Below are 7,947 nucleotides of genomic sequence, written 5' to 3'. Positions count from 1 at the left end.
TATGTAAACATCATAGAGTGTATTTACACAAACCAAGATGGTATAACTTGCTACACACCTCGGCTATATACGATAGCCTCTTGCTTCTAGGCTATAAACCTATATGCATCATGTTATTATATTGAATATGTAGGCAATTGTAACACAGTGTATTTGCATATCGAAACATAAATACACATGGAAATAGTACAGTTAAATTATGTTATAAAAGATAATAAAACAGTGCATCTGTACAGGACACTTACTGTGAGTGGAGCTTCCAGGATTGGAAGATCTCTAAGCCAGTCAGTGAGTGAGCGCTGAGCAAATGCAAAGGCCGAGGACTCCACTAGAACACTTCTCTAGACTTTAAAGGCACTGCTTTGGCTACACTGTATTTATAAAAATATTTTCTTTCTTTAATAATAAATTAACCTTAGCTCACCATAACTTTTTACTTTATAAGCTTTTAGTTTTTTTTTTTAACTTTTGACTCTTTTGTAATTTTATTTCACTTAAAACACAAACACATCATTTAGCCATACAAAAATATTCTCTTTTTTTACAGCCTTTTTCTGTAAGCTTTCTTCTTTTTGTTTGTTTTTTACTTTTTAAACTTTTTTGTTAAAATCTAAGACACAGGGCTATGTTATGGTGGTTGAGGTACAAGTCTCCCACATTAACCAACTGTGGTTCAAGTCCCAGATCTGGTGGCTTGCTTTCTCACCTTTCCTTTCAATTTCTCTCTCTCTCTCTCTCTCTCTCTCTCTCTCTCTCTCTCTCTCTCTGTCCAAATTTTTTAAAAAAGTAATAACAACAAATAGATTAATTTTTTTTTAATTCTTTTTAAAAAAATGAAAACAGAGCAATGGCTTTTCATCATGGTGGACCCTAGAGACGAAGCACTTCAGGACTACCGCAAGGAGCTGCTTGAGCACAAGGAGATGGATGGCCGTCTTAAGGAGTTAAGGGAACAATGGAAAGAACTTATCAAGCAGTATGAAAAGTCTGAAAATGATCTAAAGGCCCTACAAAGTGTTGGGCAGATTGTGGGAGAAGTCCTTAAGCAATTAACTGAAGAAAAATTTATTGTTAAAGCTACAAATGGTCCAAGATATGTCGTGGGTTGTCGTTGACAGCTTGACAAAAGTAAGATGAAACCAGGAACAAGAGTTGCTTTGGATATGACTACACTGACTATCACGAGATATTTGCCAAGAGAGGTGGATCCACTGGTTTACAACATGTCTCATGAGGACCCTGGGAATGTTTCTTATTCTGAGATTGGAGGGCTCTCAGAACAGATTCAGGAGTTGAGAGGTAATAGAGTTACCTCTTACAAACCCAGAATTATTCCAGCGTGTAGGAATAATATCCCCAAAGGCTGTTTGTTATAGGGGCTGCCAGGTACAGGAAAAACACTTTTGGCACGAGCTGTTGCTAGCCAGCTGGACTGCAATTTCTTAAAGGTCGTATCTAGTCCTATTGTAGACAAGTACATTGGCGAAAGTGCTCGTTTGACCAGAGGAATGTTTCATTATGCCAGCGACCATGAGCCACGCATTATTTTTATGGATGAAATAGATGCTATTGGTGGTCGTCGGTTCTGAGGGCACTTCAGCCAACAGAGAGGTTCAGAGAACTTTAATGGAGTTACTGAGTCAGATGGAAGGAGCTGCTATCTGCATAGAGGCAAAATGATCATGGCGACAAACAGACCAGATACACCGAATCCTGCTTTGCTGCGTCCACGAAGATTAGATAGAAAAATACACATTGATTTACCAAACAGGCAAGATTAGGTATACTGAAGACCCATGCAGGTCCCATTACAAAGCATGCTGAAATAGATGATGAAGCAGTTGGGAAGCTTTCAGATGGCTTTAACGGAGCAGACCTGAGAAATGCTTGTACTGAAGCAGGTATGTTTGCAATTCGTGCTGGTCATGCTTTTGTAGCACAGGAAGACGTCATGAAAGCAGTCCGAAAAGGGGCTGATTCTAAGAAGTTCCAGTCTAAATTGGACTACAAACCTGTGTAATGTAATGTAAGATTTTTGATGGCTGCATGACAGACATTGAGTCAATGTAAAAATGAAGTTAAGGAAAATTATGTATTGGCAATAATCTCATTAAAAGTACCTGAATAAAAATATGTATGAGTAACATCATAAAAATTAGTATTTCTGTAATTCAGCTTTTAAGATTGATACAGAAGAATTTTGTTTTGTTTTGTTTTTTGTAGAAGTTTTTGCTACAGGGCACGTGAACTCGCCAGACAGACAGAGAGAGACAAAGAGACAGAAAGCGAGAAATCATCCCCCAGGAGGGATGGCCATGCTGCAATCCCTTCTCCTCCATTCTCCTCTCGGGATCTTGGGCACGCACGCACACGCACCCGGCGTGAGTTTAAGCTGGCAGGGCCGGGACTCAAACCACGGTCGACTACATGGGAGTCCAGCGACATAGCCATTACGCTAACTGCTGGTCCCCATACAGAAGAATTTGTATGCTTATTAATGTTGCATTTATTGCAGCAGAAGTTACAAAAGAAGAGTGTTGAAGCTTTTCGTATTTGCTATGTGAGCGTTTTGTAAAACATTGAAAATGATTTGAGACAGTAGTACAAGAGAGCATTTCTTATGACTTATTTCATATCATTTGTTTTCCTCATCCTAAAAAAGTTGAATAGAATCTGTTTGATTCAGTTCTCCTAAAAAAAAAAAAAAAGGAAAAAATCGAAGACCAACACACACATGTAGCGTAGACCCACGCAGAGTCAGGATCTCAGTCTCACCGTCATCCTCCTCCTCTTATCCCACTGGAAGGGCCACGATGAGCAAAGCGACATGAGAGTGAATCAAGCAGAAGGGAGAATGAGGCGGTCGGGAGACGCGGCGAGCTCCAGGCGCACAGAGCTGCCGTCAGCGTAACAGGATGTACCGCTCTGCAGGAACCTTCTTTTGTAAATAGAAGGAGCGCACTCGAAAATGATGATGAAATACACAGCACAGCAGTCCAGTCCACCACCGCCTATCGTCAAGTGCTCTGCTCTGCGCATAGTGACAAGAGCTGGCAGCACGGGCGACTTGCTTACATCCGAGTCACCACACACGACTCCGCACATGACCAACGCATTGCACTGCCACACTGGGTGCAACAGTGCCACCAGATGACGGGAACTGTCCGACTCCATTGCTCATGGGCCGATCATCACATGCAGTGCATCATTGAGCATCATGTGATGCATGACTGTGCATGTCCTGGGTCATGAAATAAAACACATTTCTGAGGATTATGGTCAAACTGTAGGGAACAGGCTAAAAGCCGAAGTCCATTCTGACTCCCACTTGTTTATATCATCTCTTACATATCATGGTCTTATTTGAGTCCAGGTTTGTTTCTGGGCCCTTCCATTTCTTTGCACTCTGCTTAATACAGTGCTAACATCACAGTATTTCATTTGGTAAGCTTCTCCTCTAGGCCACTCTTTAAAATAGTCCCGATTTCTTGACCATTTTTCTTCCCTGTGAACTGTACACTCTGTTAGTCAAAATAAAAGAAACTGGGTCCAGCAGGTGGCATGGTGGTTAAGGAAGATGGAATATCGCACATGGGCACTCCGTGGTTCAAGTCCCAAGCCCAGCAGCCTGTAAAATGTCAAGTGTGTGTGCATTCATGCCCAAAATCTTGAGAAGAGAATGAAAGAGAAGGGACTGCAGCCTGGCCATCCCTCCAGGGGGTGATTTCTGACTTTCCTTCTCTCTCTGTCTCTCTCTGGGGAGCACACACACTATGGGGGAAAAAATTTGGAAAGAAAAAGAGAACAAAGAAAAGAAAAGAAAAGAAAAGAAAAGAAAAGAAAAGAAAAGAAAAGAAAAGAAAAAGAAAGAAAAGAAACTCTATAGAACATTAGTTAAAAACACCTTGAGTTCAGGACCAGCAGTTAGCGTAATGGCTATGTCGCTGGACTCCCATGTAGTCGACCACGATTTGAGTCCCGGACCCAGTGGCTTAAACTCACACCAGGCGCGTGTGCATGCATGCCCAAGATCCCGAGAGGAGAATGGAGGAGAAGGGATTGCAGCATGGCCATCCCCCCTGGGGGGAGATTTCCTGCTTTCTGTCTCTCTGTCTCTCTCTCTCTGTCTGTCTGGTGAGTGCACGCGCCCTATAGCAAAAACCTCTCAAAAAGAAAAAAAAAAAAAACACTTTGAGTTGTATTCATTAGTTTGGAGAGAATTGACATTTATAATATGAATCCTGGCCTAGCTTTTCTTGATTATATTTCTTTTGTTTCCTTCACTATCAAGTTTTTCTCATGGTTAGATATGTATTTCATAAACATTTCTACATACCAAGCCACCACCGAGTGCTTCATAAACCATGAACTCGCTGAAGCTTCATAACCACTCTATGAGCTATAGCCACTGGACTTCCTACTCTGCTGTCATGTTTCAGATGAGAAACTTAGGAACAGAGGCCTAAGTTTCTCAGGGTCACACATCAAAAAAGGATTACAGCTGGGATCTGGATCCAGGCAACTTGGCCCCACAGTCCTCGTGGGTATCCGCTGTGCCTGCTGTCTCTCCAAACGTTCCGTCAGACACATTTCTAAGTATCTCAGCATGCTGACAGACACAATGTCCAAACTCGCTGAGATGTCACCGTCATTAGCACGGGCCTTTTACTGGTTCTTGCTGGCGTATAAGGCTATTAATACTTCCATGATATCCCATTTTTATTGTGGTGAAATATTCTATATGTATTTTTTTAAGGTGTTTGCCAGAGAGAGAGAGAGAGAGAAACAGTGAACAGGAATGTGGGCAATCGCCCCCCTGAGGGGATGACCACACCACAATTCCTTCTCCTCCATTCTTCTTCTGGGACCTTGGGCATGCACGCACACATGCCCAGTGTGACCTTCAAGCCACCAGGTCCAGGACTCAAACAGTGGTCAGCCATGTGGGAGTCCAGCCCCTTAACCACCATGCCGCTTGCTGACTCTCTATATGTACTTCTGGAAGATCAGTATTTCATAAGTGTTTGGTGCAAAATTTACTACACGAGATCACAGTTGTTATTTTCACTGATGTATCTTCAAAATGTGTTTCTTTCTAATATTTTACCTGCGTAGTCTGGAAGTCATCGTCAAAATTTCTTCCTATGATTTTGGATTTGCCATGTATTGCTCTGTGAGTGTGTGTGTGTGTGTAAGTGTGTGTGTGTGTGTAAGCGTGTGTGTGCATGCACACATGCATGTATGCATGCCAACGTTATGAGATGCATAAAGATTCGCAATTGTTACGTCTTTAGACATTTTTCTCCCTTTTCCATTAAGTAAAATCACTTTATACACTTCTAAATGTCTTTCTTAAATTTACTTTTGCCAGAATACAGCGGCGTTTAGGGACATGGGTTTGGATGGGTATGAAATCATGGAGACAGTGGGGAGGAGGGTGGGAATGGGGAGGGCAAGACGGAGGGAACCGAGGGGAAGAAGGAAAAGCCAAACATTCAAGGGACCCAAAACGCAAAGAAATCTGTAGATTATAATGTATAGGATAATGTCTCAGACTGGACAAATACACAGTGTGCTCATGCTGGGAAACTCTTTAAATGTAAAAAATAAATCAAATTATTAAGAGAGAGAGAGAACACGGGCTTTGGAGCAGAAGCTGGGGCTGGATTCCGGCTCGGGCTTCCTTGCTGCTGGGACCTCTGCGTTCACGGCAGGTCCTGGCTGTACAAACACACCGTGGCACTGGCGCACCTTGTCGTTTCTGCACTTTCGGCCTATCTTCATCATTGTTTTAAATGTGTCTGTAGAGACCAGCAGATGGTGTAATGGTTATGTCACTGGACTCCCATGTAGTCGACCGTGGTTCGAGTCCCAGACCCAACAGCTTAACACTCACACCGGGTGCATGTGTGCATGCCCAAGATCCCAAGAGGAGAATGGAGAAGGGATTGCAGCATGGCCATTTCCTCTGGGAGATGAGTTCCTGATTTTTGTCTCTCTGTCTCTCCAGTGAACACACACGCCCTATGGCAAAAATGTCTCTCTCAAAAAAAAAAAAAAAAAAAAAGAAGAAGAAAAAAAGGTCGTAAATGGTAAATGACAGAATTTTTAAGTCTGCCTTTTTAGTGGATAGCTTTACTTTCTTTATGTTGTTATCAACAAATCTGGACTTACTTCCAAGGAGTTGGCAAATTACGGCCCTTGGGACAGATGTAGCCAGGGCCTGGTTTTGTGTAGGAAGTGTCCCTGGAACCCAGCCGTGCTCGGCTGTCTACGCAGCATGTACAGCAGGCTGAGGCTTCGGCAGGAGGACGACGGTGACCGCAGGGCGTCACAGCCACAAACTCAACCACCGGCCTTTCATGGGGAAGTTTGCTGATCCCTGACTTAAACGAACAACAAAGATTTTATAAGTACTTTTTTCAGTTTTTATTTTAGCTTCAATTAAAAAAAAAAATGGTTTACAAAGCAATACTTTGGATTATAATTCCAGGTTTATAACAGACACAAATTTGATGATAAGAAAGCACAAAGCAGAATGAAAGAAAAGTTATATTAGAACAAAGTTTCTAGCTTTTACTGGAATTAAGTTAGCATTAATATGATGTAAGTTATGATGAGTTGAGGTGCATTTTGTACTCCAAAGCAAGTACTAAAAAGCGTAGTAAAAAGAAAAATTGACAATGAATGAAATGGTATATTTCAAAAAAGCATCTGTTTAATATGAAAGAGAGCAGTCAAGGACACAAGGACTCATAAGAAAGATTTACTGAAAACATTTTAGAAAATGGCAAATACGAATTTTAAAGTGTCAGTAGCAACATTGCATTAATTAATATATTACAATAAACTAACCAATTCATTATACGACCACATTTTGGGCCCAGCTGTGGTGCAATAGTCAGGCAGTGCTCTGCAGGGCTGGGAGCCGCGTGGAAAGTCAGGGTTCGCTTCCTGGGCGGATCTGTGCATGCCAGGCCCGTGTCCACGTGTCCGGGAGCCTGGCTACTGGGACAGGCTGAGGAAGGGTCATGGCATGAGACCCTGTTGAGGGTGCTCATGTTTCTCTCTCTCTTTCACTGTTTTTGTCCCATGAAAGAAAGGAGGGAGAAAGAAGGAAGAGAAAGAAAAAAGAAAGAGAGAGAAAGAAGAAAGAAAAAGAAGAAATAACAAAGAGGAAAAAAAAGAAAGAAAAACGAAGAGAGGAAGAAGAAAGAAAAAGAGAAGAAAGAAGAGAAGAAAGATAAAGAAAAACAATAAAGAAAAGAGGAAGAAGAAAGAAAAAGAAAGAAAGAAAGAAAGAAAGAAAGAAAGAAAGAAGAAAGAAAGACAAGAAAGAAAAAAGGAAAGGAGGGGAAAAGAAAAGGGATGTGTCTGTGAGTTATTCTAAACATCTGAAGAAATTCTACATTTTCTGTTGCTTTCCTTCCCTATCCTGTATCCGTTGGATTAATCGAGTCTTAGCCCTCTCGTCCCTCCACTAATTTGACAATTATACATCCTATCTCCTTTCAGTGGTCATCTAAGTTTAACATCTGTATTTCTGTTTCAAAAATGATATCTTTATTGAGATATAAGATACAACACGCTGCACATTTTTAAAGCGTACAACTGACAAGTGGTATACTCAGGAATTGCCGTAATGAAAATAAACATCTCCGTCACTCCCAAAAGTGCCTCAGCCTTCCCTCTCCTGCTTCCCTGTCCCCTTCCCAGCCAGCACAGGTCGCCCCGCCGTCCCTGGCGTCTGAACTGACGTGGTCACACCTGTGCTCTGGGTCTCCAACGCGCCCGGGGCAGAACGAGTCCGCAGCCCCCGCCCCCGTGTGTGAGTCCAGCCCACTGCTCCAGGCTGCTGAGCAGTACCCGCTGTGGGTGCAGGACAGGGCACTTAACCACTCGTCTGTCGACTTGTCTTTTTTCCAGTTCGGGAATTTTTCTCTTTTT

At 42.3% G+C, this 7,947-nt stretch overlaps 1 pseudogene; it reads left to right on the top strand.

Annotated features, from left to right (window-relative positions):
* The first annotated feature begins 860 nt into the window (after nt 1-860).
* On the top strand, nt 861-2,020 carry LOC102472654 (26S proteasome regulatory subunit 10B pseudogene; annotated as a pseudogene).
* The last annotated feature ends 5,927 nt before the right edge of the window (nt 2,021-7,947 follow it).

The sequence above is a fragment of the Tupaia chinensis genome, unplaced genomic scaffold (assembly GCF_000334495.1).
Source record: "Tupaia chinensis unplaced genomic scaffold, TupChi_1.0 Scaffold000198_1, whole genome shotgun sequence".
Lineage (NCBI taxonomy): Eukaryota > Metazoa > Chordata > Mammalia > Scandentia > Tupaiidae > Tupaia > Tupaia belangeri.
The sequence above is the reverse complement of the archived record's forward strand: the minus strand, read 5'-3'. Positions and strand labels throughout refer to the sequence as shown.